The 15,420-nt window shown below is 33.0% G+C and overlaps 2 protein-coding genes and 1 long non-coding RNA gene across 11 annotated transcripts in view; 2 read left to right on the top strand and 1 right to left on the bottom strand.

Moving 5' to 3' along the window:
- Nucleotides 1–15,420, top strand: part of LOC127842368 (phospholipid scramblase 2-like) — a 67,216-nt gene that overhangs the window by 32,674 nt on the left and 19,122 nt on the right. The window lies entirely within an intron of this gene.
- LOC127842371 (phospholipid scramblase 1-like) overlaps nt 1–15,420 on the top strand; it is a 36,366-nt gene that overhangs the window by 2,195 nt on the left and 18,751 nt on the right. The window contains exons 1-2 of one of the 8 annotated variants that reach the window (XM_052371843.1): nt 11,728–11,873; nt 12,096–12,176. The exons of 1 other annotated variant lie outside the window; for it this stretch is intronic. The gene's annotated coding sequence lies outside the window, so the exon portion shown is untranslated. Of the gene's footprint in view, nt 1–11,697; nt 11,874–12,095; nt 12,177–15,420 lie in introns of those variants that run through there. 6 more of the 8 variants (XM_052371847.1, XM_052371848.1, XM_052371846.1 and 3 more) reach the window with 6 other exon arrangements.
- LOC127842376 (uncharacterized) lies at nt 5,004–9,582 on the bottom strand. Its single transcript, XR_008031581.1, has 2 exons — nt 7,857–9,582; nt 5,004–6,433 (listed from the first exon to the last, which is right to left on the bottom strand). It is a non-coding gene; the product is annotated as an uncharacterized LOC127842376 (long non-coding RNA).

The raw sequence follows: 15,420 nt of genomic DNA, 5'->3' as shown, positions 1-15,420 counted from the left end.
CCTTTAGTTTGTCTTCATATGCAGTAAATAAGTGAAGACATGAGCCTTTCTATATTTATGCTTTAGTAAATTGTATGCAAATTTTATGTTTAGTCGCATTTATAATATTATACTATATACATGGTACATGTGACATGATGTCATTCAAAATACTTTTTTTACCCGTTATACATGTTTTCATGAAATACACATTTAAACTTTATATTTGATATAATCATTTAATTGTTTATCAAATGCAAAATTTAAATGATAATAAAAAACAATCACACAAATCTTTCGCCTTAAATAGATAACGTTTATTGATCTAACAAAAAACGTGTATTTATCTAACAAAAATTACAATGAAGGCTGTTTATCTATTTGGCACAATTATTGTGTAGGTTAAATTACTGATAAAATGTTTAAATCATACAATATGATGTATATTGTAGTAAAGCGAATAGGAATTTTTGCCCCCTCCCCCCTTCGATTTGTATGCTCCAACCTTTAAAAATATGCCCCCATACCCTTTTTAAGCCCATCTTTAAAAGAATGTCGCACATATTTTTATCCCTTTTTAATTTGTCAATTTTGTCATGCATACAGACACACAAAACTTGTTTGCATTTGATATTTATGATGCTATAAAAGATGAACATGCAGTATCACTTGATATAAACAACAATAAAGAACATACTTTATGGATGATATACTGTTTACTACGAGAGTATTTTTCCTGGAACTTGACTCAAACGAATCTTATTCTTTGAAACAGCTAAAGGTAAATGATTAATATTTGGTTTAGTTTTGTCTGGTTTATTGTTGTCTTCTACTTAGTTTGTTTAAATCATGACCCTGAAGTAAAACTTTGCTCCAAGCTAGGGGTTACATGTGTTTTTGTTTACAATGAATACATTTAATTTTGTTCTAATACTGTCTCAGATTATATCAAATCTTTGCGCTACAGGGTCAGTGATTTTTTTTGTCAAAAATTACAACCTGTAAGTGTTTCAGGCTGTTTTCAAATGTAGCAAACAAATACATTTCTTCCCAAAAAATCTTACCCAAATTTCCTACAAAAGATGCCAACTTTTCCATTTAATCTATTAATTGGTTTCTTGAGTTTATTATACAAATGCATTTAAACATGCAATCATAAACAATCGGAATAATGTTGTTTATTATCATATTAATAATGTCCCATTTTTTTCGGATTTCCACAATGCACAGGCTGATAAATATAAAGCAAAAAAAAAAGCTGGGAGTAAAAAGACCTTTATAAAATTATAAAACCACATTTATAACGTCAACATCATAAAATCTGCGCATCATAGTTTAGTTTCTACTTGTAAGTTTCTAGGCTCCCATGTTATTTTAAATACATAAATTCGTTCTGAAACTGTCTCAGACATATCAACTTGTGTCATACAGAGTAAAAAACTTGGATAAAATCCAGTTTTATGACAAACCTAACACAATCTTCACACACCAGTTTTGTTTGAACATATATCGGGTGAGCGACATGGGCATAAGACTCTCTTGTTATTGTGAGCATCTTATGTATGGTGTCACTGTCCAGTGTTTTTTATGTCCCCCACCCACTATAGTGGGGGACATTGGTTTTGCCCTGTCTGTCTGTTGGTCTGTTTGCTCCAAATTTAACATTTGCAATAACCTTTTCAATATTGAAAATAGCAACTTGATATTTGGCATGCATGTGCATCTCACGGAGCTGCACATTTTGAGTGGTGAAAGGTGAAGGTGAAGGTCATCCTTCAAGTCAAATGTCTAATATATGGCGTCTGTCCGTCTGTCCAAAAACTTTAACATTGGCCATAGCTTTTTCACTATTGAATATAGCAACTTGATATTTGGCATGCATGTGTATCTCATGAAGCTGTACATTTTGAGTGGTGGAAGTTCAAGGTCAAGGTCATCCTTCAAGGTCAAAGGTCAAAATTTTTAAAAATTTTCAAAGCGGCGTTCTAATAAAGCTGCACATTGTGAGTGGTGGAAGTTCAAGGTCAAGGTCATCCTTCAAGGTCAAAGGTAAAAAAACTACTTTTTTTTTGAAAGCGGCGTTCTCATGAAGCTGCACATTTTGAGTTGTGGAAAATCAAGGTCAAGGTCATCCTTCAAGGTCAAAGGTAAAAAAACAACTTTTTTTTTCTAAGTGGCGCAATAGGGGGCATTGTGTTTCTGACGAACACATCTCTTGTTGACTATAAATTTACTTCAATTAACTGTATTTGTTGGAGTCTCTAAATAATTTTGCTAAAGCTATGTTAATGTTATACAAGCTTTTAACAATGATGATTTATCCTTGTCTTAGGTAAAATATAACTGGTATTTTGCAGTGACTGCCACTTGTAAGCACTTTACACTACAACTTGATACCCTCTGTCGCTGTGCCATTCTCATAATTAAAGACGCATCCTGGGAAAACTGGACTTAATACACGAGTCTGAAGGAATACACAGTCTAATCAGGGAGAACAATCTTCACCTTAACTGGATTTTGGTTTAGAAGAGACTTCTGTTTAACCAACAATTTAGTAAAAATACAAAGTGTATTCCATTTAATTTGCACATGCTCATCTTAGACTACACTAAATTAACGCACATGCATTTAGTCCAGTTTTTCCAGAACATGGCAAATGTAATGTAAGAATTAAACTACATCTATTAAGTATCGTTTAATGATTTACCTTTTTGTTATTTGATTCTACAGTGAATACGAATATGGTAATTTCATGAAGTAGCCCCAAACCCTTTGTGGCTTTTCGGCTTGCAAATGTCACCCAATTGTTTTTTTCCTTGAATGATAAATGTGTGCTTTCCCTCAAAATGATTATCTGTTACCATGAATGAAAGGTGATACTGATTGAAAGCACTGGGTAAAATTCTTTCTTGGTGACAGATGTTCATAGATCATGTTTCTCAAATCAGTACATTTTAATCAGTTCCTCTAAAAATCTAGATTTATTTGTGATACTAATTACTTTGATTTAAAGAAATACACTTAAGTCAAGTCATATAACACATTGTTATATATACATTTAATAGCTTTTAAGCATGTTTGTTTTAGTGTATTGATTCCAGTAGACATCAGAATTTATGTTCAATATTCTTGTGTTTGTATTTATAAATTGAATGACCTGAAAGAAAATGTACTTAAATTAAACTGTCTGCCTATGTGTAGATCATTCAAAGGTTAATGATTTGTTTGTCCGAATTCTTGATAACTATATATGCTTTAAACAAAAATTTACTTCTGATTAATAAATTGCTATGACCACAAGTAATGCTGGGAATAATGAATCTTATGGAAAAAAAGATTTTGAATGCAAACAATTAAATATACAAGACGTGTAAATTATCTTGCAGTTCCCAGCAAGGTAAATTTTAAACTCAGTTTAAAAAGTTCAATCAGAAATTAAGTAAGAAATCACTGATTACTTTTCGATCATTATGAATAATAAATGTATTGAATTAGATAGATTTGTAAAACTGTTAAGACAGCAAAATTTATCTTCGTAGCCAATGTGGCAATGAAACGTTCAACATTTCATAGCCGGTGGCAATATTTTATAGAATGTGATGTTATAATTATTTACAGTGACATATCCTGAAAGGTAGACAACATTCCTAATACATGTATTTCAGTAAGGGGTTTAAGTTGTAAACAATAAGTAGTGTTCACACTTCAATTCAATTATTGACACTCCCAATGAGATATAATAGTATCCTTCTCAGCCTTTCAGTTTTAGAATGAACAGTCATTTAGTGTCATCAAACACGTAATCAGGAAGTCCTTCAAGTACATTTGTCCTTCCATACATGCTATCAAGTCTTGAGGAAAATTGTGTAAATTTGCTTCCAAATGTGCATTATCTGCAATTGAACAAATAAAATGAGCTCTTGAACATTTCAAACCAAAATGCATGTAAATGAATATTTGAATTGGTTTGTGCAAGTAAAACCAAGCAATTTAAAAAAACCTTTATTCCCAATATGAAGATTTGATTTCGGAAAACTTCCAGATTTCAGGTTTTTCACGCTAATTTTACCCAATTGGTACAGTAACGGTCCTTTTCCTATTGGACAAATACAATTGCTGGTAGTTATAGCCTATAATTGTTAATAATTTTAAGATGGTACTCTGTGATAATTTTATCAACAGTGGAACAAATATTGCTTGTTGTAAAATTACCAAATTAAATTAACAATGCAGCAAGATTTCCCAATCATGAACATATTTTTAATGTAATTGTTAAGTTTTCATTTTACTTGCACAAACATAAGTATCTGATAATAAATGTATAAGAATAAGAATAATTTTAGCAGTATCAATGTTTATTCAGGCCAATATCCAACTGTTTGTTTTGCTGGGCACTTTTCACTAACTGATGGGCCAGTGGGCCCTAGATAATCTTCGTTCAGAAAAGAATTTGTTTATACATACAATTCAGTAAAAGCAGAAACTGTTCTCCCTGATTAGCTTGAACAGCCTGCACAGACTTATCTTGGATGACAGTTTAACCCTTTGCATGCACACGTTCTGTGGCGTCTCATCTGGATCCAAACTGTTTGCAAAGGCCTTTAAAAATCGGTTCCAGTGCTGGAAGGGTTTTCCTCTTGCATTTATTCCATGAACCCCTCTTCTCTTGATTTATATTTAATTTGTTTACATGTTATGTGTATGTTAGCCCGCATTTAATCCGAAAAAAAAGACCTCCATTCCCGTTTTTAGGATTCCCCAAAATGGCGTCGTGGCAGAAATATTGCCGAAATGAAAAACACTCGTTCGATATTTTATGAAATTTTCAGTTCGATGCTTGATAAAATAACTTGATATATATATCATAAGCAAATAAGTAATGGTCCATGCTAATGTTTGTTAGGTACATAACTCGAATTTAAGTATATTTGATAGGAAAAAAAATAATTTCAAGGTTTGTTTACTCATTTTATATTGTGAAACTGTGTTCGAGGTGTTGAAGATTAATGAAGAACACGAAGAAACAGATGTTTAAATGTGGTGTTATCAAACTGACTATTTTGCATTTGTATTATACATTTTAGATGATTGACAACAAATCCAATACCAATCATAAACATAAACAGCCATGAATTTAATATAGACATACTACTTTAAAGTAAGCAAGAAATTAAAATTTACTGTTCAGTTTTTGCAGCTCATCATATAACTTTTTTGTCAATCATTGTGCACACATCAGCAGTGAAAACAAACAGCTTGAGGAAGAAATCAGAACATGCTATCAGTAGAAATCACTTGATGGGGATAATTGTCTTTACATTTGTGCAGAGTTAAGAGTTCCCACACTTTATGATAATATCCTTGTTTTTGGAGATCTTTTCAAACAAACTTCTCACAGGCGGCCAAATTGTTTTACCGCCGAGGATAAGTTTTATGACTTTTTTCACATTTTTTTTTGTCTGACTCAGGAATTAATTTCAAGCAATGATGTATTTGGACACAACTTAAAATATAAGTCGGGTGAAATTACAGCAACATTTGCCGAACAGCGCCAACGAGCAGAAGCACACTTTTGGATGTACCTTTAATCCAATTCCAAACACACTTGGAAAAAAAATGATTTAGATGAACACGTTACTGAAAAAAAAACGCATTGTAATCGGTAGAATAACGAACAATTTGCTATAATGTATTGCATTGATAGAAATAGTCAAGCGATTGCGCTAGAAGCCTTAAGAGTTAATCGATTTAGTACACACGCAAAAATAAGTAAACATATATATCGCACCAAGCGCTTTTGAACAGACACATTTTTTCTCTTCAAACAAAATTCGTTTCAATGAAATAAAAGACACTTTGTTTTATAAGTACTAATTATAGTTTAGCAAGACTCTTTTTTCAAACGTACTACGTATATTTAAGCATGCATTCTGTACTGTGACACGCGTATCATCGAAGTTGCAAACTGTGACCTATTTCGGCTTGAATTAGCAAGCTACGACTTATTTTAGCTAGGGATATCAAGCAGTAGAGGGCTTTAAGTAAGCTATCTTCACCCTCGCATATAAACGAGTTCACTCGCATTAAGCTTTACTATTCGAATACAGTATTACTATGGGGAAAGAAACACACACGACAGAATTGCAGATTATTACGTTCATGTATATATGGCTTTTTCAGATTGCAGTCGAAGATCTGGGCAAAATTGTGCAACAATTTAATTTGTCAACCAAGTTTTACAAGCAATGCAGTTAACCGCCCTATAATAATTTTTAAACTGAGCACTTTTAGATTACAAGATAAACGCGTTGGTTTCTGTCCACTCGAACTAATGTAGCTGATAATTTGCTCCGATTAGTGCAGATTAACTGAGGACTCTCCATATCACGTATGATAGAAAGCTTCTCATCTTTGTTAACTTGTCAGGATTACGGTATCCACCGACGGTTTTGATCTTAAACAGAACAGAACAGAACAGACATTTTATTTAGACTTATACATAAGTACATCGTCTTAATACAATCAGTATAAAATGAATATGTCACGTTTTCATTACATTTAAGTTGAAAACAAATATATATATAAAACACACACACACAAAAATACAAATGAAGAAAAAGCATATAGTAAATTTTCTAAACATATAACGACAGAAAGATTTGTAGGTGATACCGGTTATATGGTATTATTGATAAATTAATTGCGAATTACAAATGCTTCTTTTATATATTTACACAACTTGACAAGTTCGTTTTTATCGGATGAAGTCAGTAATTGGTGATACTTAAACACAGATGGATTAACATATAAATACCTTTTAAGGTATTTTTGTCGTAAAACACTAAAACATGGACAAATACAAACAAAGTGAACCTCATCTTCAATATCTCTACTATTGCAACAAACACAGTATCTTTCGTTGCGAGGAATATTATTACGCCCATACCTCCCAGTTTGGATTCTCAGTGAGTGAACAGAAATTCTTAACTTAACAAATTGGGTACGCAAACTCCTTGGTAACAAATCCAAGTAAGATTCGTATACAATTGTAGGTTTTAAAACTCTGTACATGTCTAATACAGGACTGTTACTTAATGTACCAAACCATTCCTGTTTAAATGTACCTATAAGTCTATTTTTAAACTGGCATATAAAAGAATTAACACACACAGAGCTAGGGTTATTAAAAACATATCCATAACCATAATCGTTTAACAACTGTTTAATATGTGAGACCCAATTGATGTTTCCTTTATGACACTCTTCAACATTCATATTATACACAGTATGGAGAATAATATTATCACTCAATCTAATTTTAAACCAATATTTTAACATTCTTATAAAACGATTTATGTAAAGTGGGTATCTACCCAACTCTCCGTAAACACATGCGTTACAACTGTTGAGTCTTACTTGTAGCATTCGTTTACAGAACTTTAAATGGATACGATACGTTCTATTTCTTTAGACTTTGTAAAACCCCATATTTCGGAGGCATAGTTAAGAATAGAACCAACAAATGCATCAAATAACTGGCAAAGTGTTTTAGGTTTTAGATCATACATTTTACACTTGTATAGCAAAGTATTCATAGCCTTAAGGGCTTTACCTACTAAATGTTCTTGGTTCGCTGTGGTGTAATGGATATGGTGTCCGCCTAGCGACCGGGAGGTCACGGGTTCGATCCCCGCTGTGGGAGTGTTCTTTCGATCTCCCATATAGACACCAAGTACTGGTTCTAGGCCCAGGAAACGGACTCGAGAGCATTTCAAATAAGTAGGAATTACTTTCTTTGCAATCGAGCTAAAATAAATAGGTTTAAACTAAATGTTCTTGGTTGAATGTGAAACTACCTGTATAATGTATAACAGTACCTAAATAATTAAAGTTATCAACTGTTTCGATGATTTGGCCATCGTATGTCCATGCCTCATTTTGGCGTAGGCGGCCCCTCTTACGGAAAACCATAATTTTAGTTTTTGAAGTGTTAACTTTAAGGCCCCAAGTATTACAATACACAAGCAGATTATCCAAATGGTTTTGTACTTCTTCTGGATTTTTACCCAATATGGCCATATCATCGGCGAAAAGGAGTAATATAAGTAAAACATCGTCAATAGTTAATCCAGACTCTATATTATGTTGTAAAAACATCTCTAAGTCCTCTACAATAGTCGATTACTTATAGATTTCATAATCTCCATAAGGTCCCTATTCGTAGGTTCGGAATTGCCACCGTCCGCCATTTTTTGTGACGCTATTTTTGCATCCGCCGCATCCACCGGCACAAACACACTATCACTCAGTTGATCTCCATACAGCACCGAATCTGTCCAATTAAGCAAATCGCTTACCGGAGTAGATTCTGTACTCGAACTCCCGGACGGGCCTCTTTGTTTATGCACTTTACTATTGTTGCTATTGTTTTGGCCATTGTCACTACTATTCCTCTGTTTTCTCTTTTTATTGTTCGAATTTTTCATCGTGCACCATTGTATCCATGTAAAAGAACATTTAGCACGTTTAAATCTCTATACTAACATTCACAAATATGCATTAAATCCAGTAAATAAAACATTTTCCTCTCTCGACTTAAAAACGCCGCCATTCGCGCCTTATCACGTTAAAGTGAATAAGAATTATCTGTAAGTATCGACTGTTTGGGAACAATATCTTGTTGAGAACATGGATGTGTAGAATCTTGCAGAAATGAACCACTTTGTAGCATCTATTGACATCAATGTCAAGCATGTTTATACTTGGAGATTAATCTCCCAATATTAGAATTGTGCCTTATTCATGATTAAATTACATGTGCTGATATATATGTATGGAGTGTCTCATTTAAAACAAATATGCACAGTTTTTGCAAGCATAATATAATAAGTACACAGGTTATCAGATAATTTGCAAGTAGAATTTTACAAGGTTTATTTAAAAACACGTTCAGGTTAAAAGTGGCAATATGCATTATTTCATTTATGTTTAATTAAAGTCAATATATCTGCCATTAAACTCTTAACAATTGTTCCATGATTTGGAATTGGGTTAAAACTAATTAAGTTTAAACTTCATGATCGTTATACGTGATGCATTTTACGTACATAAACTACAGCTTTGTCACAAACATGACTTAACATACCCTCTCACCACTTTGAAACAGCAAACAAAATTGTGTCTTGAACATCATACACTTCATGTTATTGCCATATTTCAAGTTTCAATTCTATCGCTTGAGAAATATGGAAAAAGATCACTTCACAAACAGAGAAAATTGTAAACGTTTGCCATAATAGGTTTACTATCAAGGCTAAATAACTCAAGAACGTGTGGATCACTGCTCATGAAAAAGTGTCTTGCACATCTTCACTTTAAAGGGGATTACATATTCCTAGTTTCGATTCAATAGCTTGACAAATGAAGTCGCTTTACATACTTTAAACATTTGATTCGGACAAACAAACAAACCTATCAACCGACCAACCAATCGACCGACCGCCCAACAGCATGACTCCTACATAACTCCCTGTCAAACTTCGGTGTATAATTATGTCAATCTGTTGTTGTTGTTGTTTTAAATATAATTAGCAATTAAAAGCCCATATATATTTCTATGAAATTGACACAAGATATGGTCAACGTACCGCTTATAAGACTTTTTAATAGTGTTATTTGTGTTTTTGTTTTTATACATCAACCACTATTTTTTTCATAATTTTGTTTTTCTAAATGCTTTTCAGTAGATAAAAGTGGCCTGGTATACGTATACAACTAAAACATGAAACCCGTTTGACGACGATCCCTATTGGTACATACGAGCTTGACACAAGATTGTCACTGCACAGTTTATATTTTGTCTCTAATATATATATATATATATATATATATATATATATATATATATATATATATATATATATATATATATATATATATATATATATATATAATGATATTTGAGAAAATGTTTTATCAATTAAAATCTATAAACATAGCATGTAGTTATGAAACGAACAATGAATAAACATGTTAAATACTTACCATATTAGATGTACATTGAAATGAAAACTGTGAAAATGACAAAACAAGTTTGACATTGGTGTCTGCTAACTTTTATGTACATGGTAAATTTATATCAAAGGGGATTAACTCAACAAATGTTTAGTATATAAAATCAAATAATTCTTTATATTATTATAGTTGTCATAGCTTTCAGAGTTTACAGTTGACTCAGTTCATTAAAATGGTATATAATTTCATTTAAATGGATAACATATTACTGGTATAAAATCATAGTTTAAGTTTTTAGCTATGAATAAACACAATGTATCAAATGAAAGTACAGTTAAAAATCACTTCATCAATTAAAATATTATTTAATGATATCTGGGTCGTATTTTTGACCATAAAGTTTTCTTTTTCATTTGTTTTAAAGGATATTAATACACTTATTAATTTTACCTGATTTTAAGTACAATTTAATCAAATACTTGATAGTTATACATAAGGTAATTAGACTTTGCCCCCAAAATTGGAGCATTTTTTGCTGATTTTCAGTAAAATATGCACAAACATGCATTCCATTACATGGTAATAGGTAAATAAAGCATTTAAGATACACATCCCTTTCATTTAATGTTGATTTAGAAGGAGGATAGCAATGTTCCCCACATAAAATAAAAGTTGTAATGTATACAGTGAGTAGGACACTTTTGGCAGCCATCTTGGACGCAATCTTGGATTTTGAAGCCCTCCAGCACTTTTCGAACAAATAAAATCTCATACCATAATCTACAGACCCAGACGAAATTTTCTGTATATAAAACTCTTTGTTTATGATCAGTGGCCAGTTACTCCCCTAAATAAGCGACTTATGTGTGCCTGCTTGCAGCACTATTATATACAAACCTTTGTTCTATTTGTCACCAAATTATTCCACACGAAGGTATGCTGAAAATAGCGTAACTTTGACATTTCTTGGCCGATTTGCATAATTTTTTCACTGATGTACTTGTGACTCCTGGCTGCATACAGCTAGAGTTGTTTTAAACACTTACAATGAAAATCAATATATGCCCCGAACACCCTATCTCTTGAGCCGCTTTTCCTTCAGATTTATTCATAATCAATGTTTAAAATCTCTTATTTAATTGAGGACAAAATGAATAAAAATATCAGAATGGTACTCGTCTTGCACTTAACATGTAACTGAATATACTATGTATATGTCCAGTCATTTTACAGACATACATAGTTACAAATCACGAGTGTCTCCATGAGTTGTCTTTTATTTTTTAGAATATAAACGACTCAAACCCATAATACATAACGATCAATGTGTTATATTATGGATCACACTACCATTGATACAGGAGAATAACTATTTTAACAACAAAACACTGTGCGTATGAAAGCTTTTTAAGTATGATTAAAAAAAACAGTGCCTTAGAATAAGAATTAACTGTTAACAAAGTAAAAATACGTTTCAACAAGATTGAGTCATACAAGTTTTTTCAAAAGGTGGTAATATATCATTTTATTTTTGGTAATACGATGCTATATTCCAAATAAGCATCGCAATCAATATTTTGGAAAGGTTGCAATGAGATTAAGTCATTAATTGTATATATACATCGGTAAACACTGTTTTGTTTCAGGTCACATGGGTACCCTTCTAATGCTCATAACGCATAGTGTTTAAGCATGCAATGTCAATAGATAGCGGGATCCACACATTTCAACCCACACATGTCAACGTTAACTGAACTTGAAGCATAAAATCTCAATAGATAACAAAAAATCCGTTTAAGTAACATAATCACTTTCTTAATAGACAACACGTGAGGAGCGTGCAAATTTATCAACTTGAGGTACGACATAACATACGTAAGGTAAACTTATTTGACAAAGTAAATTTTGTAATTTTACTGAGATTTATTTTTGTTAAAGTGGTTTTGCTAACTTTCAAATGTATTTGAACCTTGTAAACCTGCCTAGCCCTATAAACAGTTATGTTTTACAAACTTAAAATTCGCTTAGGGCGCTTGTATGCAGAGTTAGTTAACTTTAAAGTGAACAGTATCACAGAATAACGGGATTTGCTATTGTAGTAGGTAACGCACAAGCAACAATAGTTCGTTATATTCGTGCAGCCATCAAAGTCAATCTCGAATGACAATAAACTGACCAAAAAGGTATGTTGTTCTATAATTAGATGATTTTGTATTTGTCCAGTTCTGACGCACATCTGATGCGTTTGATGGTCGATTGGTCGGGTTTAATGGGTTATCTTGATTTTCGATTTTAAATTGTGTAATAACCACACATTTGTTTAGAAATACATTGTTTTACCAATATGAACAAACAAATAAATGCAACATAAAATTTGTAAATGCTGTGAGGAATTGTATCTTATAACAAGCTTTATAAGTCTGTAAAATGAAGTTATTTTCCCTTATGCAATAGTAGATATTAAAGCATTAAATTCACAAAAACAGCAGACTTTACTACTGAACTATTTTAATTCCTTACCACTGTAGTAACCGTTATGACAGTATATTTGTGTGCCGCCCTGAATGGTAATAACGCCAACGGTTGTAATACATGTTTAGTTTTAGCTCACCTGAGCGATAGCTCGGGGTAAGCTATTATGATCACTCACCGTCCGGCGTCCGTCCGTCCGTCTGTCTGTCTGTCTGTCTGTCTGTCTGTAAACAATTTGTAAACATCTTCTTCTACTAAACCATTGAGCCAATTTCAACTAAATTTTATGTGGAGCATCCCTAGATCATGGGACAAAAGAATTGTAAAAAAAAATTGATCACATAACCAAGATGGCCGCCATGACCATATATGGTAAAAACCTTAAAAAATATTCTTGTCAGAAACCGCTCATCAGATTTTCAAAAAATTTCACAGGGATGACCTTTAAAGGCTCCCCTGAAAAAGTTGTTCAAAGAAATGTGATTCGTCAAAAAACATGGCCGCAGGAGCTCGTTGAACTTTGCATGTTTATTCGTTTTTGCCTATTTTGTGAAAACTTTCAAAAATCTTCCACTTTTTTTGTCCGATCCTTTCCAAATTTGCACAGTGTCTTTATATCAATGAGGACACGAACCCTACAAAAAATGAGCATTATTGGTCCATGAAGTACAGAATTACCTCCCCTTGAATTGAGAAAATGGTGTTTATGCAATAAAGTCCAAATTTTTCATCCAATTCTTTCCAAACTTGCACAGTGTCTTCATATCAATGAAAACTCGAGCCCTGTCAAAAATGAGCAACATCGGACCATTAAGTCCAGAATTATCTCCTTGAGATGGCAGATTTAGAAATAATTATAGTGTACTCTTTTTTCCAATTAATAGTGCTATTAGAGTAAAGGATTTGCTGGCTACAGGCCAGGTTTCTCTGACACGATTCTCTTCTGATGGCTTTGCTGCAGACCACATAAACCCTTAACCCAGAACAGTTAATTCTTTCTGCAAATGTTTGTGACTGTGGAAATAATTGAAATAAAAGGACAAATTGCTGAATTTAGCATTTTCTCCTTTCATCACAATGCTTCCTACCCTATTAAATCAGTTTCTTCTTATTCCATTATAATTTAATTTGTCGTCTGCAACCTCTTTCAATTTGGAAAAGGGTTAACTACCAGAAATCAATTAATGCTGTAGTTTTGTTGATGAGAAATTATTTTTCCTTTAAAATGGGAGGTGATTATTGCTTAGGAAATTGCTCTGGTAGGGTTGAATCATTGTGGGAAATTGAGAAATTGTTCAGTCCAAAATATGTTGATTGGAAAAGGGTTAAATGGATACCATATTTAAAATGGGAGGTGATAATTGCTTAGGAAATTGCTCTGGTAGGGTTGGATCATTGTGGGAAATTGAGAAATTGTTCAGTCCAAAATATGTTGATTGGTAAAGGGTTAAATGGATACCATTTTTTTCCAAGTTACCCTTTTCCTTATGCGAACATGGGTTGCCTGTTTAGTGGATGATATCTTGTCAATTTTGAGAGAAAGGAGGAATCTCTTCAAAACAAGCAAAAATTCCTTTTATCTCAATGTTTAAGTTTTAAGCGTACCTGAGCAGATCATATTCTCCTAAACCATTGAGCCAATTTCAACCAAATTTCATGTGGAGCATTCCTACGTCACGAAAAAAAAATATTGTTAATAAAAATTTGGTCACATAACCAAGCTGGCCGCCATGCCCATATATGGTCAATACCTTAAAAAATCTTCTTGTCAGAAAGGGCTCGTCGGATTTTCAATTTTTTTACAAGGATGATCCTTAAAGGCTCCCCTAAAAAATTGTTCAAGAAAATTTGTTTCTTGTCAATTACCATTGGGCCTAAGGCTATTAAATTTGTTCAGGTGAGCGATTCAGGGCCAATGTGGCCCTTGTTTTGTAAACGTGTGTATCATCACATCCTTAACAAACATTGTCAAGCAATGGTTTGATTAGAAAATTTGAATCGTCAGCATTTTGTCTTAGGATCGTAAGCGCTTCTTATACACAAATGTCCGTTAAGACACAAATTTAAGACCTTCACAGAGATGAAGTTGCATTTATGTATATAACTGCTATTTTTCTTAAGAGGAAATAAATGCGTGGCTGTCGAGTTAGCGCAGTACTTGGTAAACGCGTGGCGTTCCTTGGCCCCCCGGGTTCAAAATGCGCTCCTGGTGCACGTGAGCCTGGTTAGCGATCACCATACCGGTTAGGTGGGGTTTTATCTGGGTACTTCGCTCCCCCCCCAGCACAAGACTTCACTACACAACAAAGAATCTAAATAGCTGGAACTTATATCTATGCTTTAAAATTCAACCTAACGTTTATTTCGTAAGTCTAATAACTAAATTAGTAAGGAGTGATGGGACTGTTGGGACACTCTCTAATACAGCCTTAGACGCGGAAGGACCTATTAAATTTTAAAATAAAGACTCGCACAACACATTCGCGCAATAATTTGTGTGGGACTGATGCCTTAGTGTGAAAGAACCTTTTGCTGCTCATCAATTGCCTATTGTAGTCTCTGAGCAAATATTTTAAAAACTACACGTATATATACTTAAAGGTTTACTTTTTCTGGAGTCATCGTAAAAAATTGCGGTAAATAGTACTGTTTTCTGAAAGTTCAAAAGGACAAGCAAAGTATAAACGTGACAAGGAGAACCTGAATACAAATTTATCATGTATGATTAATTAAATGCTTGACAAGAAAGATGCAACCAGTTAACGAATACTTTTAAACAATAATTGATGTTAATCTAACATGGATCTAGACTAAGATATATGTGCTGACATCAGTGATTTTCCAGCTTGTGATTCATTTAAATCAATAATAACTGACTTTAAGTGATATAAAAAACTAAAACAAACGTGCTTCCATTTTCGCGGCAATAATACGCAGTGCTCGTTTACCTTCGGA

Source organism: Dreissena polymorpha, chromosome 8 (genome assembly GCF_020536995.1).
Source record: "Dreissena polymorpha isolate Duluth1 chromosome 8, UMN_Dpol_1.0, whole genome shotgun sequence".
Lineage (NCBI taxonomy): Eukaryota > Metazoa > Mollusca > Bivalvia > Myida > Dreissenidae > Dreissena > Dreissena polymorpha.
Note: the sequence above shows the minus strand (reverse complement) of the source record. Positions and strands in the feature narration are given on the sequence as shown.